The sequence below is a fragment of the Trichoplusia ni genome, chromosome 6, assembly GCF_003590095.1.
Source record: "Trichoplusia ni isolate ovarian cell line Hi5 chromosome 6, tn1, whole genome shotgun sequence".
NCBI lineage: Eukaryota > Metazoa > Arthropoda > Insecta > Lepidoptera > Noctuidae > Trichoplusia > Trichoplusia ni.
In genome coordinates, this window is record NC_039483.1 from 10015992 (window position 1) to 10032462 (window position 16471).

The window sequence follows — 16471 nt, forward strand, 5'->3', positions numbered from 1 at the left end:
ATCCGTCACACTATGTCTGGAAAATTCATTTTGACTGTCGGTATCGACAGCGTAATCTCATAACCAACCTCATGTAGTCTTTATTTAAGTTCCATTTATGCAGTAGGGATGACGGTATTTTACTTCAATGATCGTCAGGTAGGTTAACGAATAAAATACGTATTTTTTCTTTGTAAATTGGTACAGTAAATAGAACTCATGGGCATGAAGTCACTTTTATGTTCATATTTTGCTTTGTCGTTACATCACAAATTAGACATATCCTATACTTTAGATTTTTGTCATTGTCAATTTAAAAAAAGGAGTGTCTGATATTTTTTTCACGCTATTTATTTATCAGCAATTTAAAGGCAAATCATGATCAAAACACCACGGGGGCAAGATAACACGTTTACCAACTTTTTTATTTTGGACATATTCCAAATGTTTGTGAGGAAGATCAGTTTTAATATTAAGAGGACAATCAAACATAACGTGTTTCAGGAAACCGTTTATCTGGGCGCAATTTTGCAAAATCTTATATCTTATGACACTATGTAACATCCACAGTTACCGAGCCCGACTCTCACTTCACCAGCTCCGTCCACAAAAATAATTTGACATCTTATTTATATCGTCAGAAAACATCGTGTGTGAAAATAACAACTGTCTGGCTATCACTGTTTCTCAGAAACAGCCAGGTGACAGACAGACGAACGGACACCGGGGCCTCAGTAATATGGTTCTGGTTTACCTCTTTCGTTACAGTACAATAATACAATAATTTTATGATACTTCATAATCACTATCATAATCCGTCTAACAATTTCAGGTGTAGGCCGGCCAAAAAACAGACGTGCTCGAAATTCATAACCCACCCAATTAGAAAATGGAAACCCTCGAAAGTAAAACATTTTTAGCAGAAGTGCTAAGACTGAGTTATACCTTCTGTTATTTTTTCATACTTGCATCCCCCCATTTTTAAACGGCTCGATTTGTCAAACATGTCGATTCGTCAACACAAATTCACGTTTAAATTAAAATTGTACAATTCGTTCGGAAGCTATGATGTCACAGACAGACAGGCAGGCAGGCAGATATGTCAAAGTTACAAGCCCCTCTTTTTGGGATTAACAAAGAAAAAGTCATTAAAACAGCTGTGAAATATTTGACACCAGGATAGTATCAATAAATGTATCAGATAAATGTGTTTGATACAAACATTTGATAGTCTTTGGGCCGCTCAAGATTCATTATAATTTAGAAAAAAAAAGCAAGCTTAAAATGTAAAAAAAGTGTTTCATTTTCAATATTGCATTACATTTTTGCGATGATCGTTATTATTAAACTTCATAGTTTTTCACATCTTGAAAATCACGCAGACGAAGTCGCGGGCAACAGCTAGTTTACATATAAACGAAACATCAAAAACGTATACCAATAGAACAACAGAGACAGCCCTACAACCTCCTAATTCTCAAATTGTCTGACGGTACATAAAAGCGTATTAACATTTTTACAGCTTCGATATGGTAAATTGGAAACGTACGCCAACTTGTTTGCGCGTAACTTTATACGAACAAGTTGATATAACATGGTCTGTTTATGTTGGAGTCATGACGTCACGCGGTGAAGTCAGAAGGGACTGCAAGCTTCAATGTCAGGGGCTCATTCAGTATAATGGACGTTTTATGTTTATTTCACTTTATAGAAGAGGTATTTTCGTGTCTTGTTTTAATTCTCCAGGGATGTCTTAATAAATTATTATAATAGGCCGTTGATGAGGAGTAGTTAAAGTTTAGGTAAAGTTGTGTTCTCTCGTATAGGTAATAGACTTTTGGGGCCCTGAGCCAGTAGAGCAAGGGCATAAAATAAAACAGATACAATATTTAAACAATCACTATGATACGATATGAGGTAATGTACGGAAATATGCTTATTTTTGATACTCATTACATTTTCCTTGAATAGAAGTCGACGCATATCCAAAAAATAACAACAATGTAATGATAAGTTCATTAAACAAATAATATCTATTGAAAACGTTTTGATTGCCTTCAAAACTTATCTAGGTAAACAGGTAGCTATGCAGGTTTATACCGCTATCAGTAATCAGAATAACCACGATGCGGGTGCTAGCTGTTCATTTGCAAAATGTTTCTATGTTTACACATTTGTAATCGAATATTTAACTGAGAATTCTCCTAAATTGTTCCATATAATATTTGGTATTCAGCCGAAACAGGTTAGACTAAACTTTTTCTTTAAAAAAAAAAGAGCAACTCCCACGTTAAAGGAATTTAATCCTTGTATCGCGAGTTCACAAACATACAATTCACATGCACAATGACACCCAGACTCAGAACAAGCATTTGTGGATCACACAAAAGCTTGTCCTACGCGGGGATCGAACTGCACTTGCACTGGGTTTGGCTTGGTAACTTCAACCACTCGGCTATCTGTGAAATCGAGTAATATTTTGGTAATCAGCCGAAACAATTAGTCTAAACATTTGCTTGTGTCGCGGGGGGTTTCACAAAGACACCTAGACTCGGCACAAGCATTCGTGGACCACAAAAATGACTGTACTACGCGGGGGTCGAACCCGCGACACGTCGCGCTCGTCTTTGCGTGCGGTCAAAACTCTGTTCAACAAAAGTATAGAAGGCCTGCCATCAAATCTTAAAGTAAAACGATTGTAGCTGTGAAAGAAAAACGCCATTATTTGCATAATAATATGAACAGTTAATACAAGGACCCCCAAAAACAGCGCTTCGTCATTTTAATTAAATCCTTCATACATCATTTGGCATTTCGATTATATTATTTTAAATATCGTTATCCAGTTAATTAAGTTAATAAGAGAGAAGCCTTAATAACGAACACACCACGCGATAATCGACTTTTCATCTCGTCATATATTTCGGCTAAACCCACATTTTTTACCATAATCTTCGGCTTTTTCGTGTATCGCGCAGGCTAATAAACCGAGCTTAAAAATGGTATGAGCTTAATTAGCGGCACGTTAGTTCATTATGTAGGCCCGCCATGATGGATTAATGTTACTGCTTTATTACGTAAAAGTTAGCTGCTCTTGTCTCCGTAAATATTAACTTTGTTAGCCGTGTGTGGTGGACGTTGTCTAACATGTTTTGTATTTATTTTCATACATGTTGACGAGATATTGGTAGATATTTAAAAACTCAAGCTGAGTTTAGCAGAGATGCTTCATTGCTATTTATATTTAAGCGTTAATTAATTTTTAATTAATTAAAGGTATATTGTTATGCACTTTACCTTTCACACCTAGTCTAAGACGCTGAATTTACAGAACTTAGCGAACATAAATTAAGCGGAGCCAAATCAGTTATGTTTTCTGATTACAATTCAACAGTTTTACACAGTCAGTTATAACATCTAAAATCAGAGATACAAGCAGGTGTAGAAAACGTGAAACTGGATAAGAAGAGGGAGGCCTTTGCTTTACCGTGTGATCGCATGCTATATGAATGTTATGTGGGCTTATGATAATAAAATAGTTATCTAGCTGTAACAAAGGAACAACTCATGAGTAGCTCCGCACGTCACAACACACCTCGGCGGCTCTGCTGTGAAACAACAACATTATCTACAACAATCCCGCGTTTCACATTCCGATTCACGCGACATCCTGATATTAATTTAATAATACTACGTTTAAAATAGCGCGGTCGTGCTGGTTGATTTATAAGCGAAAGCGGTGTTCAATGTCTAGAGCTTTCTTTTGTTAATTTTTTTTTTCTTAAATAACTCATGAAATCATGGTATCAGCAAACGTTGTGTTGCAAATGCAGAATGAAGTCTATTAACAATGATTTTTTTAACTCTATGCCGAAGACTATTTTTTATCAGGTCTCGACCGATTCTTTGAAATTAAATAAAGTTACGATTTACTACTATTCTAATATATTCATTCGATAAAATATATGTAACTAGCTACTTGCCTATTCTCGCTGAACGCTTCCACCGCCGGCACGGCCCGCTGAGCGCGCCTGCATCCGTAACTTTCCCGGCCGCTAGATTACCCATTGTGGCCTAAAAGAGCAGTTTTTCGGGCAGATTTTAATAAGTGCTACCCCCGAATAGGATTTAATTTCGCCCTGTCACTGCCAGCGAGCAAGCGAGCACTCCGAAAGAATTCGTTGCCAAAATAAAAATATAAGTAGAAGTTGCTTTAGAATTTAAATTTTCGAGCGACCCCGTGACCCGGCTATAGCTGAAATTGCTGAAAAGAATATCGTGTTGATGGCGCGTGTTTCGTATACGTGATTGTCCCATTGTATTTCGTCCAACCGTTGGTGTTGAGATCTCTGCTCAGCAAAATGGGGAGCCCGCACTGATACAACGACCACAGGATCATTTCGCCTGAGCGAGATAAGTGTCTGCGGCATCTTGGCTTAGCTCTTTCTTTACGAGGATACAACATGAAACTTTTCATCAAGCTTCGTAGGTTACAGTAAGGTCACCCACGTTCCCCTACCTGCATGTTTCGCAGAGGTATTGCTATCGAATGTCAGTGAGCTACAATTTTTGGGATTCCGTATTTTCGGTTCTGGCTTTGAATGTCGTGTTCGATTTAGTAATCCGATTTTTGTATTGGCAAAGCGCTATCTAGCAACATGTGGCTCGGGGCATGCATAAAAAATATTTGTGCGTCCTTCAGATTCATTCCGTTTGTGCGTCGGTTGTACCCGGAATCACAACCCTGTTTGAGCCTCCATTGGTTTAGTTCACCGAGCTCGGCCCCCTTTCACCCCATCTTCAGTACAGATGTTAATTAATAATGTAACTTATGTTAATTCTCTCGCTCCTGTACGCTGGGAGGATGAATTAGCTTATTTAGATTAGAGGCGGCGAACCAAATGCACGGATTATGAGACGAGTCACGTAACTCCAGATTGTGTTTTTAATGGCGTCTGGATATGTATAATATGTACTGATTATGATTCAATCAAGTTGAATTAAACATAAAAATGGTTAGCGACAACGAGCGATATCGTATTTGGTATTTCAGCTTGCTGTGCTGTGGAGTTTGTTTCGCTGCTTTTTCTCTTCAACTAGAACACTAAGGAAACGGTTTAGGGTTGTTATTCCTACGTTCGAAAAGCCTAATTTGAATAAGTGACTCAGACTAATTTTGAATCAGTATCAAAAACATAACATTCTAAAACAAGCACTTAAACTTAGAAATCATACGATAGAAGACGGTAATAGTTTGAAATTTCTAGAAGTTAAATTCCTATCTATTAAAAGTCTTCAAGTAATTTTCATTCAGCTCTCAATGTTTAACAGATCAATATTGCCTCTAGACTGCGAACGATTTATATTTTACTTAAGCCCTTTGATAAATGGGAGTAAGTATTACTCGTTCCATTCTCGCTAGCAGTTCGGAATGACCTCAAGTATCGACAAACTAAACACAATCAAAATGAACAATATTTCACAAAACAGTTTTTAACAAACTACGAGTAGTTTCTTTCAACTTGATAATCTATAGCCTCACATTTCTCACCGCAGTGGTAACAGCTGTTTTAATTTCGCAGTTTTCAATTAATTCTAAGATTAAGCGTACTATTCGTGTAATACACGGTGTGTACCACAATAGATCGACGCTGTTTAGATAATCCATTACCGCAGTAATTGATTTCTGTGTAATATTAAATAATGGTGGCAGCTTGCGGCAGTAACAGCCTTCGAGTGGTGGTGGTGATTATAATCAATTCAGAGTTTAATTATGTGTTCCGTAGTGTGCTTGAGATTTCGGTGACTTGTCGCGAACAAAAGCTCTGACAGTGCCTACCAAATATATGTTCTCGACATATTAATATCATTATACCGTAGGAAGTATTCGCGAGGCGTCTGATAATAAGTGTTTTATATCGACTGTTATTGAATAAAATGAGTTCGCATCTTAGCACTTAATGTAGCTTCGTTAACTTATTTTGACTGCACGCATAGCCGAGTGGTTGAAATGGCCCCGACGCCAAAACGTGTCGCGGGTTCGATCCCCAGACTAAGGATGATACACGAATGTTTGTCCTGAGTCTGGGTGCCTTTGTGCATGTGAATTGAATGTTTTTGAAACCCTAGCGACTCGAGGATAAAATTCATTAATGCGAGAATCGTTTAAAAAATGTTCCGTATCATGTTTATAGTATAAAATCGGACCCACATTCTTTGTTCTTTGTATTTTCCGATTACGTCCCGCAGTCCTTTACATAACAGTAAAATATAAACAGAAATAAGAACCCGAATCGAAAAACCGAGTCCCAAATACATACCCTTTTAATTAAAGCAGGAATCTTTATAGCAAATACTTATACAAAACAGTCGTGCCTACCTTCCTGGAGTCTATCAACTTTCCAAACAGCCATTCAAAGAAAAACTTCGGCTGAATATTTAATGCCATTCCAGTCTTTATTTGGTACGCATTAATGGCTATAATGGTGTAACTTCTGGTTGGTAAGACAGGAAAGCTGTCAAAATGGTACGTGCCGCGATCATTCTCATAAAGATTGTTGAGACGGTACAAAGGATATTGTAAGGTGGAGAGAAATGCTCGCGACGTGCGGACCGCGGCCAGACGCGGCGACCTGACGGGCTGGGGTGACGGTGACGTCACGCTGCTTGTGTTTGGGATTTATCGGTAGCTGCGGTTAATGCCTTAAGCTCCTGCTTGTTTAAAGGTTAAAGTTCACGTTGCAAATGCATCTTAAGTATTATGTAGCAGCTGTAAAAAGTTGTGCATTCAATGAGTTTTCATTTTAAGGGTTCTCTTAAAATGGGAGAAAAACGGGACCCTATTCCTAAGCCTCTGACAGCCTGGTTGCAGACGGAACATGCCATGAACCGTGATATTTAGACAGTTGAAATTTTGCCGCTATAACTAACAAAACGAAAAACAGCGACGCTTAACAATGTAAGTAGGCACGGTTATAAATTTATAAGTTTCTAATGCATCTAAGTTTTGTTTTGGCCCAATTATATAAAACCTTCCGTGTCGCGAGTCCTTCTCAAACTATGTTTTTAACAATCACTTTCTATTTTTACTAAGACAATCTTAATATGAAATGAAATGGTAACACAAAATTTTCTTCAAAATTTTGTAGTCATAATCGTAAAAGTCGTCTAACAGATCCTGATCGGCTAGTTTCATTTTACTGAAATGGTTCTATTGGAGCACTCATTGTGAGCGTTAGCAAGAGTTAGCACAACCTTTGTGAGCTTATCTCGAGTTTCCACTGGTCTCCAATACCATAGGCTAGCTTTACCAATGATAGAATGTTACTGTGACCGTCACATTATTACATGATCATTGCGGCACATGTATTAGAATCCACGGTCTTTTCAATTATATAGCACGCAATGGAAACGTTAAAAAAGGGCCGTTCCTTTGTTTCTTTTGTATTTTACTTTTCAATGCCCGTTTCATTAAATTACAAATGAGGAGTATAAATGTCTGATATTTAAATACCTAATGAAGGACGCAACGTAGTTCTTGTGGAAAATGGTTGGCTTTTCTGGTTTTCAATTGCAGGAGACTTAAGTATGTTCTTTTTTAAATGCAAGAGACAGAATTATGCTCTTCGGAGAAGATTACTTTCTAATTGAACTGGAACTCCACTTTAATATATATGATAAAATACTGTGTCGTTTAAATATTTTATGAGAAATAAAAACATAGGTAGATTTCAGGGCAAAGAGGTTTTTATTATTCAAATCGGCTTAAAATCGGGTTAGTTATATTTTAAAATTTAGCAATGCTCGCTCTGTGACGTGATTATCTTTCTATCTCATTATTTTTCTAGTTTAAAAGAGGCTTCTGGTGGCCTTAAACTACTAACTTTAATGTGGTTGTGGAACCGAGCTCTACACGAAATAGTACTGAGCTACATCACAACACGAAATATTGCTGTTTCCTCTTTTAAAACTGCTACAGTATTACTTTGATATGACTGTCACCTATAGCGTAACAATTTTTCTAAGAAATATGACTTAAATTTAGCTTTTAAAACCAATGAAAAATACGCAATAACTATGTATATTTTTAAGTCTAAAGTTAGCCTTGCGTAACAAAAATTTTATCATAAAGACAATTGAATTTCAAGAAGATATTACCAGTTTGTAAGGGTCGGCAACCTTTTCAAAAGTCCAGACGGGTCTAATAATGTAACATTTGAGAACAGAGCAACGTGTGACGTATATTGGTATTTTATCAAACTTCTGCTAAAGATTTTATTTAAACTTGACAGACAGCTCAGCTGCCTTCAAATTGCCCTGAGAATAAAACTATTTTCTTTCACTGCGAAATCAGGTTTATTGAGATAAGTGTTGCAGTATAGAGACCTGCTCTATACTGCAACACTTACAATTTTACATTAATGTAAATTTGTTATTTGCGGAACGAAACATGATAGAGACTTTTATATTGGGATGAAGTCTGAAAAAAAGCTTTTAAATCCAGATCTGGTGTGACTTGCTTAAATCTGCTGCTGCAATGCAATGTAATAGTTAAGAATAACTAGGACAGACGATAATGGGAAAGTTGGGTTTTCATCAACACAATTCTTACGTCAAAAAACAACTTTGGCTGGATCTAGTTTATATAAAAGTACCTTTACTATTTGAGGTCAGTCTAGATTGATCCGAAACTTGCCTAACTGACAGAATTGGCTAAATTATTGTTGAGTTACTTCGAAAGTGCGTTACATTGTTTGCGCATTTGTGAGAAAAACTGTTCTTAAGTTGGTAACTCGAGTTAGAAGTCTAAATAAATTCTTGTAACGCCTAGAACTTTGGGAGTTCGTGAACCGAAGGTAATTGTTTTCGTAAGACTATTTTCTGTGTTTATTTGACACAGATTTTTAGATGTCGAATGTGAAAAGTAGTTATGTCTTAAGTTTGTTAGGCTATACTGGTTTATTTAGGGTGTGGCATTATGGATTGATTTGTCTATAATAGGTTAACTTACGGGGATAATTCTTTAGTCTCAAAAGAAATAAAGTTCCTACAGTTACCACAAATATAAACATCGACAAATCGAAAATAGCTACCGATCACTCATAGAAAGTAAATCTATGGACACTCCGAATCTCAAGTGTAAGTAGGTATTAATGTGAATTAAAAGTCTTAATTGCTACAAATTTCAGACGTGGTAGTAGACTTTGCTACGAGTGCGCTACAAAAATAAAAACACAAGTGCTTCGAATAGCAGGCAATGTTCAGGTTAACGTTGAATACTATAATACAGATGTGATGTCACATTTGTCACAAAGGTCCATTTGCTAGGGATGTTCCATTTGCTATAAAAGTTATGTTGACCATACAAATGTCAAATCACGAATGATCCGAATATCGAGTATCCTACATTTGCTACAAATATCTTTCACATTTGCTACAAATACTCCATTGGTTATAAAGTACGTTGTCTACAAATGTCTGATCGATTACAAATGCTACGTTTCAGAAACCCATATCAACGTTATCCATATCGCAATCCATGTTATACACCTGTGTTTTGAAGTTTTTTGTCTCAATGTTTAAAAATAATTTACAACTGGTAAAAATAGTAATGTTTTTTATTTTACACAAATAAGTCTGATTTGTCGTAAAATTGCACGTTGATATAAACATACTGAGCAATATCCGCTACGAGCCGTCGTGTACAAATACATTGCCTATTTAATAATTTTAAACGCGGAAAAGCAATTTTGTGAGCGCAAACGCTCCCCGGATGCCCCAATGAGTGTTTTTATATCGCACGTGAGACGAATACTTGTTTAATTTAACTTTGATGTTGTATACAGACAAGCACCCGGATGGGAATAGGGCATTACTCTGACTGCCACGACTTTGTTTATAGAAGGTCATTAATATTGGATTAATCACCTATTAATATTAAAGGCCTATCTATCTGAGCAATAATTTTCGATGGCATACCTTATGAGCAGTTTGAGGTTAATCAGCCTTGGAACTTAATTCTGTATTAATACAAAATTAAAACAGTCCTCAATGTTTGCCTAGAATATCAACTTACTGTTGGAATTAAGTTATATATGTAGATTAAGTTGAGGGTTCTATACAAATAGACTAGAGACAAACAAAGCAAAAACTTGGTCACTTTTTAAATTTGTTATAACGACAACAGAAATACTTCATCTGTGTTAATTTCATCTGTCTACCTTCACGATTTATGATAATAGACGGACGGACAAACGGACAGTTTGACAGAAGACAGGGGCCTTAGGTTTCCGTTTTAACTCTTTCAAAAAATCATTAAGTACAACAATTTCAATTAATAGACAGCACAATTCATGCAGACTAGAAATAACGTAATAAACCTTAGGAAAGAAATCCTGGGATAAGGTTTTAAGGCAAAAACCACTCCCACAAAAGTCATCTGAAGCCAAAATTTAATTTCCATCAGACAAGCTATCTCTATGTCGTGGGCAATTTAACCGGGCTATAAACGTCCCTCGTAAAACAACTTACTTTGAGCAATATTCATAAAGCCTTATTTTGTAATACAATAATGACACTCGGGTCACAAAAGATCACAATTTTTCTTGTGACTAGACATAAAAGTATGCGCTATTGTAGGTTTACCGCCAAAATTAAACTGCGTGCATATCCTTGTTGATATTATAAATTGTTATTTAAAAGTTCAGTATTTTTATGGGTGATTAGAATAATTGTAATTTTATTTAAACTATGTCCTTGTTAAATTTCTTGAATGTTAATTGTTTATTTTAATATTGAATGTTTAGAGATTATGTAGAGTTATGTGTTGAATCGTTACATATGTTAATTTCATGACCATGGCTAAGATATTTGTCTGTCTAATTTGCCTTTCTTTTTCTTTTGTTAAAAAAACAGGATATTACTAATATTTAACTTTGGCGTCTCTCTGAATAAAGTTTAACAAAACCGAAACAAAAGCAAAATGTAATTAAATAATATGTATATACACCAAAAAGTTTCCCTTAAAAAGTTGTTACAAAAACTTTTATAAAAGCCAAACCGCTATTCATATTTAACTGACCAAAGTGTAATTATCTTTCAATTAGGAGTACGGGGAGAGCCGCGGGGCGAGTGTTAGTTGAAACTTTGTCGTGTTAGCTGCGAACTAAAGTGAATTCATTACAGCTGAAATAATTCCCGTTTCATGCAAAATTATCATATGAGAGTGCAAACGAGAAGGCATACAGATTATCATCAAAGTAATTATTTCGTTGCAGTGTAATCTGGATGAGGGTTGAAAATAGACACTCATTAACAAATTTCTCTTCTACTAAATCTGATGTAGTAGAAAGTCATATTAGCTTTCAATAATTTGATTTGTTTTATAAAAAAGACATAATCAAGCCGTGAATTAATAAAGATGTTAATAATAATGCGATTTCTTCTCTTAAGTTTTAGCAGCTTGCCTTGAAAGGACGAGTTCGGACATTCTGTTCCAAGAATTTATCAGTTTAGAATTCTCCACCAATTTTTCCCTTTTTTGAAAACGACTGCCACTCTAAGGTATCTAACCCTTGTTTCGCGAGGAGTTCTACAAACATTCAGTCAGATGCACAAATACACCAAGAGTCAAGACGTATACATGGATCACATAAACGCTTGTCTTACGTGGAGATCAAACCTTTTAGGTGATGACCTCAACGACTCAGCTATCTAGCTATCTTTTAGACACAACATGGTCTATCGTTGAACACAAGCCTCATATGACGTCTTTGATATTTGCTTAACGTTATTTCAATTTGTATTTCATGCTCTAAATTATTATTATAATCCTATTTCAACAGTTGTTTCTGTCAATAAATTTATAATGGCTCCAATAATTCCAATCGCAAATCTCCGGGGAGTGAGTATTTGAATGGATGTATTTGACTTTAGTTATGTAAAACAGACATACACATTGCACGTGTTTAGAAAAAAACAATATTAGTACTGATTTAGTTATTACTATGAAGGTGTTGTACTGTTATAATTATTTATTTGTCTGATTCAAAAATGCTTGTTTTACGTCTGATTATTTATTTTTATTTATTTATTAAACTGTTTACATTATAGTTATTTGTTTTGTATAAACCCCACAAAACTGTTTGCACAGTTTGTCTGTGGGCGTAATGAATTAATCTTATTAACTAACAATTTTACAATTAAACTTATTCTAGATAGTAACTAAGATAATAACAATATATATATTTTTAATATAATATATTCAGACTTTATCCTTTGACAAACATGTAGGCAACGAAAGGTCGTTACTCACATGCCTGCCAATAGGTAAGTCTTTAGAGTTCTGCAAAAAGCTTTTTTATTATTATTATTGCGTATACTGGTGGGCAGGCTGTTGACAAGGTACGGTATCCTTTTACTGAGTGTTCTATCCCCATAGTAATTATTTACTCTGGGGACTTCATATTTACCTGCACAGGCTGCCCTAGTCTTATGGGAATGATTCAATATTGAGTAACTCTCCCAACTGCCGTGACTATTTGTAAGGATTTGGTATTTGTGCTTTAAACTAGCAGGGAGAATTTTACATATTTTAAACAGCTTGTAGTAATTATCTTTACATTTTATTTTTGTTTTTTTGTCTACTAATAATTTAAGGAATCTAATTTGTATTGTTTCTAATTTTTGCCAGGTCTAAGTCAGGCCATGATGTTCCTTGTGCGTGTGATGTGAATGTTTGTGAATACTCCTTCGAGGTTAGGGACATCTTTGTTAAAATAAAAAAACTTGTTCTTGTATTGCTGTTAGAAAATTTTACCTTAAACCAGTTAATTGGTAAAAATATCTACCGTTAAGGGAAACGAGATGAATTACAGTTGTAAATAAATTATTTCGGGAATAGGTGTACTCTGAATTTCAAGTTAAGGTTTTCAAATTTAGAATCTATTAAGTTTTGTTAGCTTATCGTTGTTGCCATTAATTTATTTCATGGGAAACTTGACGAGATTGGATCTTTTAAAATCGATACTAGATTTTTTGAAATATACTTATACTTTCAGGATAGATAGAGCGTTATAAACACATTAGACTAACTGTAAGTAAACAAAGAAACTATTTGAAATAAAAAGTTATGATTTCGGTATTGAATGAATTACTATGGTGTTCAATGGTAAGTACTTGGTATTCGATGGTAAGTACTTGGTATTCGATGTTAAGTACTTGGTGTTGGATGGTAAGTACTTGGTGTTCGATGGTAAGTACTTGGTTTTCGATGGTATGTACTTGGTGTTTGACGGTAAGTACTTGGTGTTCGATAGTAAGTACTTGGTGTCGGATGGTAAGTACTTGGTGTCGGATGGTAAGTACTTGGTGTTGGATGGTAAGTACGTGGTGTTGGATGGTAAGTACTTGATGTTGGATGGTATGTACTTGGTGTCGGATGGTAAGTACTTGGTGTTGGATGGTAATTACTTGGTGTTGGATGGTAAGTGTTTGGTATTGGATGGTAAGTACTTGATGTTGGATGGTAAGTACTTGGTGTCGTATGGTAAGTACCACCAAGTACTTACACCAAGTACCGGTTGGATTTGTACAACTGAATTTTGAGGCACTTCCCGATAAGCTAGCAGGCTGAAATTCAGACAATGCAACTTACAATTATAAGAACGGCTAGACCGATTTTGATAAAATTTGAATTGAGTGACATTTAAGGGCTTTAAACAAATCTATTAATTTATTTAGATTCTTTTTCATGCTGAGTTCAATAAATTTCAATGGTTACTATCAATAGAGAAACGTAGAACAAATATTAGTCACGTGTGGAGGTGACACGAAAAAATATAAAAAAATCTTCAACATTCCACCAATTTTATTGATTAATAAATCAACAACACCACACAGAACAAATTCCTCTTTATCAATAGACACCTTTCAACATTAAAGCAGTTCACAACAATATCCCTCATCATTTATCCCTTGGAATTTCCAATATACACTCATACACATTTACTATGTACATATGTATACCGACAAGAACAGCTCACAAGACGCAGTCTGCCTCATTAATCCTTAACTATATCCACTGTAAATGACGTATTCGTCATAACGACAAGAGTCATTACGTCTTAAGCGACAGCAGTGTTACAGCAAAATGTTCACAGATACTGCTAACAAAATTACGATTCGTATGACGTATCGAACATTAAAAAAACTTAGTAATTGTAAAGTTGACAGTAGGGCCAGGGGCTGCAAAGTCACGAGCAAGCTTTGAATCCTCGCACGAACCAATGTCTTTTCGAATTCACGTGAGTTTTACTAAGTTATTATCACTTTCTAAAAACGAAAACTACAGTTTTAACTCTTGCACCAGATAGACTTTCACACGAAATAACAAAACCTGTTCTAGTTAAATTTGGCTGTCAATTGTATTTGCGTTGTATTTCCATGATACGTAATGTCATTGCAGGTTGGGATTAAACATCCAATAAATTATGTAGGGAATGAATTGGTGTATTAATCAGTTGAAATGCGGTAGCTACGATGGTTTGATACGGGTTTTATCTTTATATTATTTATATATTTTAGTGCGTCTATTACGCTTATCGATATAATATTATTTCGATGGGAATGCATAATGGTGTTAGCGTATCCAAATGTTATGAATTGACCTCATTTCGCACATTTTCTTTTGTTTTATCTAATTAGGTCATTTAGTTCTTGTATCACGGGGGTTTCGCAAACATTCAAGACTCAGGACAAGCATTACGACAACCCAGCCTATCGGCGGGAATCGAAACCGCTATCTTTACCAGAACCCAGGACACGACGCGAAGTTTCGCATGGTAGCCTGTACCTCTATAGGCTATCCATTAAGCAGTCTTGACTATTATCTTTCCTACACCTTCTACCTTCTAGTCAGTCATTCCATACAGTTTGCAAGTCAGTACATTACATTATTCGAGTACGCTATAACATAATGATATTCCGAATATCTCCTCGGTGTATTTTTGTCGACAAATCTTTTTATGTTTGATTTATTAATATAATTTTCTCTCCAACACGCGACAGCTTGCGGCTTACAAAATATTCCTATGTGTAGGCATTGGTGTAATGTGAGAAAATCCGAAAATAGATATCTAAAAGAAGTTTAAGGAATAATTGTCTTGTATATTTGTAAATAAATGTAGTAATAGGATCTGAAGGAATTTTCTGTTCTGCTTTATTTAATTTACTGTTTTTTGTAATGCCTACTTTCTTACCGACGCCAATTAAGGTAAACGCAGCTATCAACGACCCATTGAAAATCTGCAGATATTACCAACCTATAAAAGTAATTCGCAATCTTACATTTCCAGAAGTATTTTAGCTATAGGTACGCAAAGGTACAGATGCGTTTATTCCTTGAGCTACGTATAGTTTTACGTTATTTTGAATAGTTATGCGAAAAACAGAGGAAATACGTAAATGACTGTAGGGCAGCGTGGGCGTAGGCCTTGTCATACTGTTCCCTTGTTCCTACAAGTAAGTACGTGACTTAAATCCGACACCAAGTACTTACCATCCAACACCAAGTACTTACCATCCGACACCAAGTACTTACCATCCGACACCAAGTACTTACCATCTGACACCTAGTACTTACCATCCAACACCAAGTACTTACCATCCGAGACCAAGTACTTACCATCCGACACCAAGTACTTACCATCTGACACCTAGTACTTACCATCCAACACCAAGTACTTACCATCCGAGACCAAGTACCTACCATCTGACACCTAGTACTTACCATCCAACACCAAGTACTTACCATCCGACACCAAGTACTTACCATCCGACACCAAGTACTTACCATCTGACACCTAGTACTTACCATCCAACACCAAGTACTTACCATCCGAGACCAAGTACTTACCATCCGACACCAAGTACTTACAATCTGACACCTAGTACTTACCATCCAACACCAAGTACTTACCATCCGAGACCAAGTACTTACCATCCAACACCAAGTACTTACCATCTGACACCTAGTACTTACCATCCAACACCAAGTACTTACCATCCGAGACCAAGTACTTACCATCCGACACCAAGTACTTACAATCTGACACCTAGTACTTACCATCCAACACCAAGTACTTACCATCCGAGACCAAGTACTTACCATCTAACACCAAGTACTTACCATCCAACACCACGTACTTACGTACGTAAGCCAAGCAATCTTCGTATTTGTTTGATTTGTAATATGACTGGGCTTCGTAGAACGATGAAAAATATCATGTAATATGCCTACATGTATGCCTGGTAAAATAATCTCACTATACCGTACCTTGATATAAGCTCAATACCCCTAATAAGGGAACTGTTTCATGTTCTCAGAAGGATTGAAAACGTGTAATTCCTTTGTCCCTGGCCAGCTCATTACGTAGTAGAGTACGCCAATCAAAAGTTCTGTAATCCTTACTAATTATGATATTGAACACAGATA